At 40.6% G+C, this 11,842-nt stretch overlaps 1 long non-coding RNA gene across 1 annotated transcript; it reads left to right on the top strand.

The window, feature by feature from the left end:
• The first annotated feature begins 543 nt into the window (after positions 1-543).
• On the top strand, positions 544-10,861 carry LOC107309046 (uncharacterized). The gene is made up of 2 exons (XR_001553051.3): positions 544-1,318; positions 1,434-10,861. It is a non-coding gene; the product is annotated as an uncharacterized LOC107309046 (long non-coding RNA).
• The last annotated feature ends 981 nt before the right edge of the window (positions 10,862-11,842 follow it).

Genomic DNA, 11,842 nt, shown 5'->3' with positions numbered 1-11,842 from the left:
CTGAAGTCCACAAGTTGAACTTAGGTTAGAATTTAGCCCTGTGAGTTCTGTGCTGTCTCCATCAGTATGAGGTTAATGGATGAAAGTGTGTGCTTAGGCTATTGCACATTTAGAAAAAAACACACAAATGGGTATTAGCTTTGGGATAAATTCACAGTGGAATGAGAATAACATATAGGATATTCTAGTGCAAGTGATATTTGAGGGGTTTAATGCTAGATTAAGGTCTGTGGTACAGTGACCCCATTTGCATGTAATTATGCAAAAGGCAGAGATTTTCATAAAGAAACATGGCATGTGTACTGTGCATTACAGTATGCAATGTTTGGAGAGAAATATTCCAGGGAGCCCAAGGCAGAAACTAAGCTGTGACCCCACCGATTTCTGGCTCTCAAAATAGAGATGAACAAGAAAAGCTGTGCTCTGAGCCATTCCAAATGCACTTCTGGGCGCAATCCTCTGATCTGACTATTGATGACATGTTTTAAGGTTTGTTAGTGATGGATATAAACCAAACAGGGGCAGGAGAAAGCTTGTTGCTTGTGCTGCAACACAGATGAGAACCTACCTTGTTGTCCAGCCTTCCTGGGGCACAGAGCTGCCCTGCTACCTCCTGGCTGCTGGGATGTTTCTGCAGGGTTGCACTGAGTGCCCAGGACATTTAGCAGCTGACAGAACAAATTACTTGTCTCTTCCAGGCTAGACTGCTTTTACTGCTTGTAGGAGAATAATGCAAAAAAAAAAAAAAAAACCCAAAACACAAAAACAAACAAACAAAAAAAGATAAATATTTCTTTTACAAGTTGTTAGTCAGCAAATAGGAGGAAGCCACTTGCTCCGGTGCTTTTCTTCCTCTGCACTGAAACACAGGACAGCAGTGACTTTGGAGCAGCCCCCACCATAGGCAAAGGGATTCATCTGCACTTTAAACATTCAGTGCACAGAAAATGGAATAGCAGCATCTCCTTTCATTTCCATGCCCAGTGACACACATTCAAATAGAGCGCTATGCTTTTCCACAGTATCTCACAGTATTTTTCTTTATCTCTACTTTTCTCCCACCTTCCTTCTTTAAGTCCTTCTTAAAGATTTATTTTTCCTTTTGTTTATTTTGGAACATACGAGGTGACCTAATCCTTCTCCCTTTGTCTCTCATCAGAGCCTTCATTGCTTTACATCCATTGAGAAGAACTGTTCCAGTTATCTCCCAAATTGCATTTCAGCAGCTGGCAAGCCTGACTTCACAGATAAACTGGAGAGCACCCCAACATATGTAGTTGCAGGACACAGCTTTTTCTGCTTCATTCAACAGTAGATGGTAATTACCTGATTTTGCTACAACGATCGCTACCAGAGGGATCAGTGTGATTTGCCATCATTCTCAATATTCACTTGTAATGTAGCAATTGTTGTTGTCTATTATTTTACATTAGGGCAGCAATTAGCACTCTCAGAGACTGATGCCTCCCAACAGCACACAGAAGACGGTTTCTCTTCCATATTTCTCACAGACTAAACATAAAACGAGAGACAACAGATAAATCCATCAAGCAGCCCAGATACCAGAGAAATGATTACTGATTGATGCAATGAGTCATAGCAGTGCCTTATTACAATATTACTTTGCTTTACCAGGGACTTGGAAAAATTGCTCTTCCTGGCACAATAAAGGTTTAAAGAGGGCATTCAGTAAGGAGCTGTGCTTGCTGCTTGCTTTTGGGTTGTTGTTCTTTTATCACACCTCTTGCTTTGGCTCAGGGGGCAGAAATGAGTGAAAACTGGGAGAGCAGTCTGAAGGGCATGAAGCTCATCTTCATATAAGCACACTTATTAAGGAGGAGAATATTTATTTGTTTCCACTTTTACAAAAGAAAAAGGTAAAACTTAAGAATACTTTATTCAAAGGCAGGCCTAAGCTAAAAGCTAGGTTGGGATAATGTGGAGCAGCAAGTCACTGCAGTGAATGCTTCTCACCACAAGGACAGGGCTTTAGAGGCAGTCTGCAGGATCTCCATCAACATGCCCATTATGGAGCACTCAGATGAACGCCTGCCAAGAGGGGCTGAGTATCATCTGCCTGGTTTTGGAGCTGGGATCTGGACCAGATCACCTCTCCCTGTAAGTCTGTGGTAGCACATCCCTGCTTGCGATTCAGATGTTTCCATTAGTATCACTCCCCTAAATTCCCATGGCCACTTCTGCCATCCTCAATTCATCCTTAGCCTTCAAGTGCCTGCTGTAATTAACTATCTGTTATTGAGGTGTTTTACTTCAGGAAGAGTGGGAAAAGCTGAGATGGGAAAAGCTATTTGAGCAGGAAATAGTACAGGAAGAGTCAAATGCCCAGTACTGGCACTGGTATACACAGACAAAGGAAATATTTGAATTGTTCTAAGTTAGGCAGATTCAGCCCAGAAGTCAGGTGGGATAAAGTGGCTTAAATCCTTTCCTATTCTGGGTTTATGGAGGCTTCTGGGACAGTGCTTTATGCAGGTCTTGCTGGGTTGATCTTATTCTGCATCTCAGGGCGCACTCATGCCTGATCTCTGTCCCCAGGACTCACTGCTCATTCCCATGTCAGTAGAGCCTGTAGGCAGCTCATCTGTCCCTGTGGCTGGGTAAAAAAAGGCCTAACTGCTATCTAAACAAAAAAGATACAGCTTGCTTCTGTTAATCTCTAGTTACCAGACCAGCCTACTCTGTCCCCCATCGCTGCCCTTGACACCAGCTCTCCCCATCTCTGCTGTTGCCTCTGACACCCTTTACTTGCCACAGTACAGCAGAGCCACCAGCCCAGCCCAGCCTAGCTGAGCATGACAAAGCTTTGAGAAGTGACCATGATGCAAGTCACATTTTTCTTCCCCTCTCCCTTCCTCCTTTTGTTCATGGGAAGGCTGGAGATGATGGTGCATGGCACAGAGATGGTCCTGCTAGGAAGAAAAGTGCCTGTGTGGATGGATGCTCAGAAGGAAGGATATTTCACCCCCATGGACACATTTACAAATGCAAAGTGAGAGTTGGGAGAGAAGGGAAACAAATGACTTTGAGTGGCTAGGTTTATTTTGCTGTTCAAAACTGTAAAGTTGTGCCTCACTGTGCCAGGTTCCCTGCAGCTCCATGCCTTATTACACAGGATCATGCTCAGAGGGCTGCCTTGCTCCTGCCTAATAACAGCTGGATTTTGTGGCTGAAGTCTTCTTTCCTGCCCTACCCAGTGCTCCTGCACTGTGTCTATCTACTCCTTGCCTCAGTTTTATGTTTTGCCTGGCTTTCCCCAGGAAACAAGCAATTTGTTTTCTGTGAAAGTGCTGCCCGAGGAAAGAGAGCTGGACTTCTACGCCTTTTGTTATGTTTTAGCTGAGCCATTATCGTGACTGAACAGAAGTTGGCCTTTTTTGAGAAGAATGATTTTTCATGTGTGACAACCTTTTTAGTACATTGCAGTTGTGTTCCTCAGTATAATTTTAGAGCCATTTAGGGTGGCTTTACTGGCTGTTTTTCAGGGAAAAAAAAGCTATTCAGTTCTGGGAGGAAGAGTTTTATTTCCTCATCTGACGCTTTTCAGTCTTCATCACAAGCTGTGACTTTTCTAACTCAAAATTCTAAAGGCTTATAACTATTTGGACAGTGTTTTGCATACTCCAATGATAACTAGTATAATTAAGAGAAAACTGTAAAGAATAAATTCCACAGAAATCGTGTAGGATGTCTCCGCCACATCAGATTGCCATGAGCCCAAAGTCTGTTTCCTAATGGATACTATTCCATCTTCTCAGAATAAATTACTTACTTACATGAAATGATCTCTGCACCTTCAATATTATTCAGATTTTTCTAGTCTGAGTTATTGACATTAAAATGTATATCACTTAGATGAGATTGCTCAGATTAAGTTACATGTTAGTAAAACTTTGCAACAGAAACCATTTCTTTGCTCTGGGTTCACACAGCTTAAAGCAGTCCCACGCCATACCCTGGGCACTTTGAAGCCTGGAGCTATCACTGACCCACATTAGTGCTGAGAATCTGCTTCTCCACCCTATGGCTGAGCTACCACTTCTGGTTTCCTCACACCCATGTTTTCACTGGCATACCATATGTAAACTGTGAGCACTCTCCTATGCCACAGCCTCGATGGTAGAAGACTTCAGGTCCCTGTATGTGCACCGGCTGGACAGAGGCAGAAGTTTCATTCTCTGGGATATACAGTTGGCTTACTTCTCATCACTGAATTCCAAAGAAGCTGCCAAACACAACTCCCCTCCTGCCACAGCCTGACCACTTAAAAAATGGCTTTCCATGGGAAGGAGGTTTATGTAAGGACCAGCATAACATGGGAACCATGATGGCCTTCTCACTGGACCCTCATGCCTGCATTCTTGACTATCATGAAGCTCCAAAGACTTCAAAGTGTACCCAGTGCTTTTCATGTACTCCCTGGACCCTTCCTCTGAGAAACGAGTCCACTAGTGAAGAGAAGATAATTCTACTCATTTGGTCTCTTCAGATTCCCACTAAGGGGAGGAATAACAATCCAGCAGCAGCTTCACTGATCTGCATAGAAAATTCAGGCTGCTTTTTTTTTTTTTTTTTTTTTTCTGACCCTACCGGCTTGCTATATACAGCTGAAAAACTTTATGCTAGTAATCCAGAAAGGCAGCTGGAATTTTCAGTCACAGGCTGTCAAATGTCATGTTCATACTACATTGGATTAAATGATAATAAAAGAATAATACTTTTAGTAAAATATTTAAGACATATTGAAATATAAGCTTTTGTGAAACAAATTCATAGGAATTTTACAGCTTTAGAGCAAAAGTAGATAATGAATTTTAGAGCAGAGTTGTTATTTTTTAAAAAGGTCGATGTTGGTAGGTCAGCAGATCCGCCCTAGTAGTGTTGCACATGGCCTCAGCTCCTAGAGAAAGACCACCAGGTCATTCATTTGGATGCTGGGAACATTGAACATCTGCTATGCCATGATGTCCCTGCTGTTGTGCATCATTCATCTTTCTCTCTTCTGTATACCTGTAGCCTGTGCAAATAGTGAACTTATTACATGAACATGGAGTGAAAAGCATCATTTAGATTACTGTGCCTAGCCTCTTTTACTGCATTTGACCATTCAATAGATGTTCAGCCACAAAGGAGCCACATAAAGCTTGCCAGCTCCCTGTAACAATTTGCAGATCTATAGCACACTGTTATACATCAAAGAGACAGCTGACTGGTCAAGTGCTTTACTACTGATTTGTGTTTTCTAACAAAAGAGCATTTATGGTCTTAGTTATCATAACAAGGTAGGTAGATGATATTCAACCATCCTCACCAGTATAATTTTGAGGAAAATCCCTCTGCAAACCCAGATGTTGCAGGTGTACACAGATTTTCTGTATACACCTAGGAGGCACCTGAGTGATTTGTGTTTCAACAGAAGCACTGATGTAGCTTGTCCAGGTTCTAGCTGCCTCTGATGCTTCAGGTGGGAGCTAAGCAAATCAGAGTTCAAGTTTCTCTGAAGAGGGGAAATAAAAAGTCTCTATTTCTTGGCCTAAAAGTCCAAGAGAAGCCTGAGGCCTGTAATTATACACTCGAGGAATAAATGAACACAACAGACAAGTATGACCTCCTTCATCTGGAGACCAGTAGCAAAAGTAAGCATCACAAGCATAAACTCCTGATACCAGGGCATCATCCTTAGCCAGGTCCCAGGTACACAGAGCTCCATTTTACATCTGATTAGCATCTCTGCCTCTCCTGGTCAGTTGAGACTTCAGCTCACTTCTGCTCATTGATTTGTAAGTATACTCTGTCGTTTATGAGTTTGTTTTGCATTTTGTTTATTATAATCTTAAGCAGAAGGAATTCAGCTAGTTGTATAAAAGTCATAGAATGTCTATCCTGTGTATGAGTGCAAAAGAGACAGGAGGCTCTTTCTTCAGGTTTTTGAAAATGTTCTTTGTTCCCGAGAGGAAACACATACCTGGATGTTTAAATTACATGGAAATAGACTGTCACCTGTTTTAGTGATTTTCTTCCAAAAATGTAGTCATCTTTGCATTAGGAGTTCCCAGACGCAGCTTAGCTGGTAGAAGATAGCTTGTATCCACAAGCATGCATTTTAAACTCTGTGCAGCTGTTGTGATTTCCCACACACAATGAGCATAGTTGGGTGCGGTGCTCAGAAACATCTCTCCCTCCTTTGGAATCAGAACATGTGAGGCCCTTCTGACCTAAGGGACCCACATCCCTAAACAGGCTGAGAAGCAGTTGCATTCATTGGCCATAAGTATCATTTTGATTCATGTGCTTTGCTTTGATTCCAAGGGAGAAATGAGCACATACAAAAGGTTGTTAGATAGAAGTATTTCCTCCTTTTGGATGTCCCCAATACAGTTTATATATTTATTTATTAAATTGACTTTTAATAAACTCTAGCCTAATTTACTTGGTTGGATTCTTATAAAACGCTATGTCTTTAGAAATGTTGCAACAGTCTACCGTGGAACATTTTTATATGTTTTTTCATAAGACTGTGCATAAGACAAAACTAAATTTGCTCTGGTTCCTCAGTGGCTTTTATTAAAGGATGTAAGATTCCAGTGTTTACATAATAACTTACAGCTGCCGAGAAGCTATTTTAGTCAGTGCATACACTGAGCTTACAGTTACTGTCTCCAAATACCTGTGGTCTAGCCACTTACTTCAGTCTGCTGATCACTTAGCTGAAATAATCCACCCATCGCTACGCTTTCGGCTCCCTCCGGCCTGACAAGAACCAAATGCGGAGCCACTCAGGGAAACCCAACCCAGCTGCTGTCTCTTCACAGTCCATGGCTGGGGGTGCCCACTGCCCATGGTCTGGCTATGGGGTCAGGGCTGTCACATCGTGTTGGGGCCAGCTGGGAGCTGGGGTGGGGAACACATCACCTCAAACCCACCTTTGCCTGGAGAGGAGCACAGACCTTGGCTTGTGCCCTGCCCTGAGTCCTGCAGCTCACGCACCCAGCTGGTGCGAGGCAGGCAGCAGGCAGGCGGGAGGTGGCAGATTGTTTTAAATACAATTAATTGATTTCTGTGTGGGTTACACACAGTCCTTACATTTCTTTCTTTATTTTCTCCCACCGGCTTAAGGGAAACTGCATGTTCTGACATGAGTGCAATCTGGTGCTGCATGTTTGGTTATTTAATGGTGATTTTTCTGACAGAAAATCCTTTTTATTTCATTTGATCATTGCTACTAAAATTGCTTCATGTCTTCAGTATCTGAGTCAGTCAGCTTCCCAAGAAAGCATCTCTTTCTCAGTGCTATCTAACGAGAACCACAGATTAATTTACATGCTTATTTCTCCCAATTATTATTTCTGATTTTGTTGTGAGCAAATTCAGTGTTCACTGAGTACAGGATTTCACTAAGGCTTTTCTTTTTTATCCAGTTCTTTTAATGAGCATTGGAAACAGTTTAGGAAACAATGATAGAAGGTAAATCCCTTTTAGATAATAATAATAATAATAAAATATATGTATGTAGCTGAGTTATCTGCTGCCTCTGCTGGGGCGAGTGGGGCTGTAATGCTTTTGTGTACGAATTGCTTTGGGATAATAATGTTTTCTACTTGCTTATACATTTTTCATCAGACAAATCAGGCAAAAAGACTGTATCGCACAGATCTGTGACTGGAGCTGTTTTCCTGTCCTGCAGCTGCAAGTGGAAGATGAAACACATTTTCATACTTGGAGAAAAAGGGTCAGAGTTAGAGGGAGAAAATGGTATGAAAGTGCAAAGCCTTGCATGTAAGTAGGTAGCCCCTAAAGCGGGTGCTAACAAGACCTTCTTGACAACCACTGAGTTTTGTGTGTAGCAAAGGAGAAGTTACAGCTGAAAGAAAAGAAAGAGGCAAGGAATGGCATTGTGCTATATCTGACTGGGATTACAGTAGCTGAATGAGTCATTGTTATAAAATATGGGTAACAGAGCGTCCTTTCATGTCTCTCAATGCAGATTGAATGCAGTCCTGACCAAGATGACAAAATTCATTTTGATTGAATGCTTGTCCATATTTTTAAATGAAATACATGTGGGGCTATTAGCTCAGTTCCCTGTTGAAGGCGGCTGCGCCACACGGCCCTGCCATAAGTTTGGCAGCCTTTGAAGCACCTGGCATCCTCCAGAACAGACAGGCACATTTGAATGGGGATAAACGTTAAACAATTTTGTAGTTTTCTCTCCTGACTCCAGGGTAGGTATTTTTTATACTAAAAAATACATAACAATGTAAAAGGTAAAGCAAAAATGAATATACATAAAGTGCTTTATAAAAACAGAAAGCGAGAGGAGGACATGGCTGGCAGGGATCCTGAGCTCCTCCCGTGCTGGAGGAGGACAGGATGGGCAGGGACGTAGACTTCTTTGTCTGAAGTAGACACTAAGCTTCAGGATCCAAAGAATACAAATAATAAATTCTACTTTTATTACAATTTTATCACATTCTTGTTAAAGCTAATTTACAGTTTTCCAGCCTGGAACAAACACTCCCGCAAGTCCCATCCTACCAATTTTTTCTCTTTAAGATCATTAAGAAACAGCTATGCTTAGCTGCACGCTGAAAAGGTAGCTCATGTCCTTTGGCTGACAAATGAGCAAGTTACCTACAAAACTTCACTGAATAAGGTTCAAATCTTTAGTAACTCGTGGGTCTGAATTTCAACCAAATAGAAATACTGCACAACCATTTACTTCCTCTGAGGCAGTTTTTAAGGTTTTGCCAAGGATTTACGGTATGTTTTGTAGTTAAAGAAAGAACTATTGACATGATTACACAATGCACTGCTAGAGTAGTCTCTGCTACCTCCATCACTGATAGGTGAGTACAGAACAGAACAGAACAGGTGAAAGCTCGGGCTAGGACAATAACCACAGAATGGAAAACACATCACATAGAAGTTGAAAGGACTTTGATAGCTTTATGTAGCACAAGAAAGTCTCAGAGAATACACTGTTTATTTCTTTAAGCATGTCTCTGAGAGGAAAGAGTCTTTTCTTCTGAAGGGCAAGTGAGTACAAGGACAAGTGGATATAAAATGGATGCACGCGCATTCATGTTGGAGAATACAAAAAGAACTAACAATGAAATGAGTGAGAGTCTCAGCTGGACTTCTGGAAACTTACTGAGCTCTATAACCACAGTTTGAAGCCATTTTTTAAGCTGTGTTTGTAAAGTGCGGTGATATGTTTGTCTACAATTGCAAGTAAATGACCTTAATGTGTGGTTATTGTTTTTAAAGCTTTTCCTAATTATTTTACCAGTGTTCTCAGTACCAGAAATAACTTCCAAAATAGATCAGGAGTTGAGGAGCAGGGTGGATTTCACAATGCACTTTCTGACTGGAAATACTGAAGCATTACTTCTTTTCTTTTGGACACAGTAAAGGTGGAACTGAGTGTTGTGCTCCTGTTGTTTCACTCTTTCTGAGGATCACTTCCAGATCCCACTGCTATCATTCCTCTGCCTACAGCTGCTTTCACAGATTTCTCAGTGGGTGGACTCTCACAAAAAACTGCTTGTGCTTCTGCCAGGATGTGTCTCATTTCCAGCACCCCACCTTTTAACAAAATTCTAAGTAGTGTATAAGGACAATACAGAAAAGATGCTGTACTTGGAACACAGTATTTTCTGTCGGCATTTTATGAGCTCCTGCAAATGACCAGCTCTGTGAGAGGTAGTTCTTTAAATTATTATTATTTTTAAACACCTTTATTAAGAACATACTGTTTTATTTATTTTTTTATACTGTTTATTCCTGATCATCCATGTCCTATGAAGCACTGAAGTGAAAACAAACAAAAAAAGCAGCCAATTTTTCTACCATATATATATATATATATATATATATATTTAATTCCAAGTAGGCAAAGTATAATAAATCCAAGGGAAAATTTACTAAATTGACGGACTTCAAGAATCACAACTGCACTGATCCAGCTATGCACTCACAGGTGGTACCATGGGAAGAAAAGCACTGCCCACCTTGCTCACCATTTTCACTGCAGGTCTGAAAAGCAAAGTCAGAAAATGGAGTGGTAACTGCATAATCATCTACTAGCATCATGAACTATGAGCGCACCATTAAAACAAAACAAAAGAAAAAAAAAAAAAAAGAAAGAAAGAAAACGATATGGCTGCGTCATCCTTATGTACATGTACATACCAATATATTTTATTCACAAGAAGTGAAATGGAAACTTCAGCCTCCATGCAATTATGCTGCTCTCTGCCAAAAGAAAGAGGCAGTTGCACTAACAGAGACCAAGCAAGGTCATTTTCTGCATTACTCAACAATAACTGCCACAAAGACATATGGGATATATGGCATTTTACAAGCTTCCAAGTGTTTAAAAAAATAAAATGAAGCAGCCTTTTCACCCATATATATTACTTTGCTTTGTGTTTAGAAATTTCAATAACAGTAGCCCTAGACTGTTATTTCATTGTCCTTGTGGTACCAGAGAAGAAATACATCATTTGAAAACAAACCAAAATAAAACCAGCATGAAGGAGGAAATGCTGAAGCTGGCAGCCTGTAATTAGGGCTACCATCTGTGTTGAGATTCAGGGAAATAAATGCATGCCGCGCTGTCCCATTGGCTCTGTGTAGCTCCTGAGGTTTAACAGTGTGAGCACTGAGCTTTCTGATTTCTCCATATCTCACCCAAATGGGCCAGCCATCTTATTGTATTGTATCATATGTGCCTAACAGGTCATGGTTGTTGACTCCATAGCTGTGTTAAGCTCACTAATGTATCACAAAACAGGCATTGTCACACAGAACAATAAATACATGGAACTGAACATTTTCATCATCTTTTTTGTTTGGTTGGTTGGTTGTTGTTGTTTTTTGTTTGTTTTTGAATGGGTAGCTTTAAAATGCCTCAGAGGAGGTCTAAAAATATTTGCACAATCTTGATGTATTTTATGGATTTCTTTGTTTCTGCTTACATTCCATTGAAGGACTGGAGAGAACTGCTCCATTGTTTTGAATAAAGCAATTTATGTCAATTTAATGTTTGGTTGCACAAAAGCATTCTGAGCTGAGTGTTTATTGTTCATTAACCCAACTGCAATATTGGGTTAGCACACATGCGTTCTTTATTTATCTGCATTTATATGTGTATTTATATCTGTGCATATCCATACGAGTTCACAAATAGTTGTAGGTTACATACATAGTAAAAATATACTTATCTCATTAGGAAGACATGGAGGATAAGATTAATCTCACCTATATTTACCTGCCAGAGTGATGTCATCTCTTCTAAGGCAGTCATGCAGGCAATCTCTGAAGCCCATGGAGAAACGCAAGCAGTGTCAGGGGCTGGTCCATTGCATTCAGCTACCTTAGAACTGGAGGTATGCATCTCTTGCCATTGCCTGCAGAGAAAGCCTATGTAACTAATTCAGAGCAAACACATAGCTTTCAGAAACCTAAAGTTAGGAACAGGAAACCCAAACCAACTCTTTCTTTTGTGAAGCCAACTGATCTAGAATTTTGCATTTCTTCTGGTTCCTACTCTTCTATTTTGTGGTAGTGATAATAGCAGTGGTGCACACCACCAAGTTAGAAAAGATCCTTTCTATTTGAAATCAGAAGGATTGATTTATTTTTTAAATGGATATGGTAATGATTAAAGTGAAGAGGAAATTGTTCGTGTTGCCAGTTCATCCTTTATTTTGTTTTTTAATTTTCTCCTTAAAAATGTCTTTGAAGCAGATAATTGTATAAATGTGACTTGATCACTGAAATCACTGGGTGGACTTTGAAATTGTGAGGGAAGAAGGAAAAG

The sequence above is a fragment of the Coturnix japonica genome, chromosome 2, assembly GCF_054131305.1.
Source record: "Coturnix japonica strain WE chromosome 2, WE-NBRP24, whole genome shotgun sequence".
NCBI classification, from domain to species: Eukaryota; Metazoa; Chordata; class Aves; order Galliformes; family Phasianidae; genus Coturnix; species Coturnix japonica.
The sequence above is the reverse complement of the archived record's forward strand: the minus strand, read 5'-3'. Positions and strand labels throughout refer to the sequence as shown.